Source organism: Nelusetta ayraudi, unplaced genomic scaffold, assembly GCF_046127955.1.
Source record: "Nelusetta ayraudi isolate G7.1 ecotype Tasmania unplaced genomic scaffold, CSIRO-AGI_Nayr_v1 ptg000004l, whole genome shotgun sequence".
Classification (NCBI taxonomy): domain Eukaryota; kingdom Metazoa; phylum Chordata; class Actinopteri; order Tetraodontiformes; family Monacanthidae; genus Nelusetta; species Nelusetta ayraudi.
In genome coordinates this window covers 861,135-863,397 of record NW_027466054.1, presented here as the reverse complement: position 1 = coordinate 863,397, position 2,263 = coordinate 861,135, and positions in this window count along the sequence as shown.

The following is a 2,263-nucleotide window of genomic DNA, read 5'->3' as shown; positions in this document are numbered from 1 at the left end:
CTCCTCCTAGTTCCAGTTAGTAGACGTGCAGCAGCATTTAGTGTCAATTGTAAGGTCCTAAGAGAAGATTTTGGGCACCCTGATAATATGGAATTACAGTTATCGAGTCTAACCAACTAGCAGATTGGAATTGTAAATAGCTGCCACGCCACCTCCTCTTTCTTTCTCTATTGCTTGCCATGTTTCTGTTAGGCTGAAAAGATCAATATTCTGCTTTTGATTGTAATGACCTAATGTTTAGAAAGCCACATTTAACTATTTTGTAATGACTCATCCTATTATCTATTCAAATGAAGTTACTGTAATCACTTGGAGCCTTCATATCAGATCTAGGTAGTAATATAGATTTGGAGGTATGGGGGACAGATACAACTCTTGTTGGATAAGTAATGCAGGACTTACTAATGGCTGGGGACTGCAGTGAGGGAAGTCTAGAGTAGTGTGTAGGACTGCAACTCTGTTGCCTGGTCTCCACTCTGGAGCATCAGTGAGTGGAAGCTAATAATTTAACTATATTGCTAGACAAGAGGGCTGCACCATCCCGGGTGGGGTGAATGCCGTCCTCCAAGTTTGCCCCAGAAAGACTTCCAGTTATCTACAAAGCCCAGCGAGTTATTGGGACACCACCCTGACAGCCAGCAGTGAAAAGATGACACGTGGCTAAACATCTCATCACTGCTAATATTTGCCCTCAAGTATCCAAATTTTGATTGGATGATTGAGGGCATGGGGGGTGGGGAAAGCCTCCTCCTGGAGACGAGCTTCACAATTTATGTGCTCGATGTTTTGTCTAAGGACGTCTGACGAATTTACAGTATTTAGGTCCAGACACACACACACACATACACACACACACACACACACACACACACACACACACACACACACACACACCTGGCCTTTTGTATGTGCAACTTGATTTCACATAAATAAATGTTGTAATTTAGCAGAATGAGAGGAGATTGGGCTCCTGAAGGAGGCCTTGTCTGGTGTTTGCTCTCTGAAGCTCTCAGGACCAAAGGAACTATTTAAGAACTTGTAGGAACCTGGTGGAACCTGGGAGAGCCTGGAAAGAACCTGAAGGAACCCGAAGGAAGCCTGGAGGAACCTGAAGAAACCTGATGCAATCTGGAGGGAACCTGGAGGAACCCTGGAGGAACCCTGGAAGGACCTGGAGGGAACCTGGAGGAACCCTGGAAGGACCTGGAGGGACCCTGGAGGAATTTGGGGGAGCCTGAAGAAACCCTGGAGGAGCCACTCTGATCTCCACTGAGACTGGAACAGACGTGGGATCTACTGCCAGTGGAGCTCCTGGTGGTGTCCAAAGCTCACCACTCCGGGCTGAAACAGTGACCCAACCAGCCGCCTTCAGACCCGCTGCTGGTGCTGCTGTTGATGCTCCTCTCAGCCCTGAGGGTGGCGCTGCTCTTCACTCTCACCTGTAATGGCACCTTTAATTCAGCAGGCGGCTTGTAAGTCTGCACAGTTTAACAGGTTCCTCTGCTGTTTTGTTGAGAGGCAGCTGCTATACCACATCTGACCACCAGAGGGCAGAATAAGTGAGAGCAGCAGCATCATGTCGCAACCTGGACACCAGGTACTGAATTAGGTGGGAGTATGATGGTGATAATGAAGAATATGATGATGATGATGATGATGACAAGCTGGGAGGAGGCCTAGTGTGAAGCTGGAATGTGCATCAGCTGGCCATACTGCCGATAAGGGCAGAGTTTTCTTCTTCTTCTTCTACTGTGAGAACCTGGTCCTATGGTTCCTCCTGACGAGGTGGGTCCCTGGGGGCCACAGCTCAGCACATCAAGCCAATCCGCTCTATTGCTGCTGCTGTCAGTCACCAGTGCTGCTGCTGATGTCAGTCACTAGTGGTGCTGCTACTGTTGCTGATGATGATGATGATGATGATGATGATGAAGATGATGCGTTGATGACATCTGAGGGGATGCCCCGTCCCCTCTGACCTCCAGCCAACCAGTTGCCTGTGATGTAGGTCAGCAGGTCATCATCTGCGCTGTGATAAGGTTCTGTGTGTGTGCATGTGTTTGATTGCTGGTGCACTGTCCCTTTAAAAAAAAGTTTCTTGTTGCCCAGCAGCCAAAGCAGAAGGTTTATGACTATAAAATATCGCTCTGGGACTCTCGGTGGTTATTTGTGTGCAAGGTGGGCGTGTCCTCCCTGGTGCCGCCGCCCCCCAGTGGGCGGGGCCAGTGGGTGGGGCCAGCGGCTCCTCTGGCTGGGATCCTGTGAG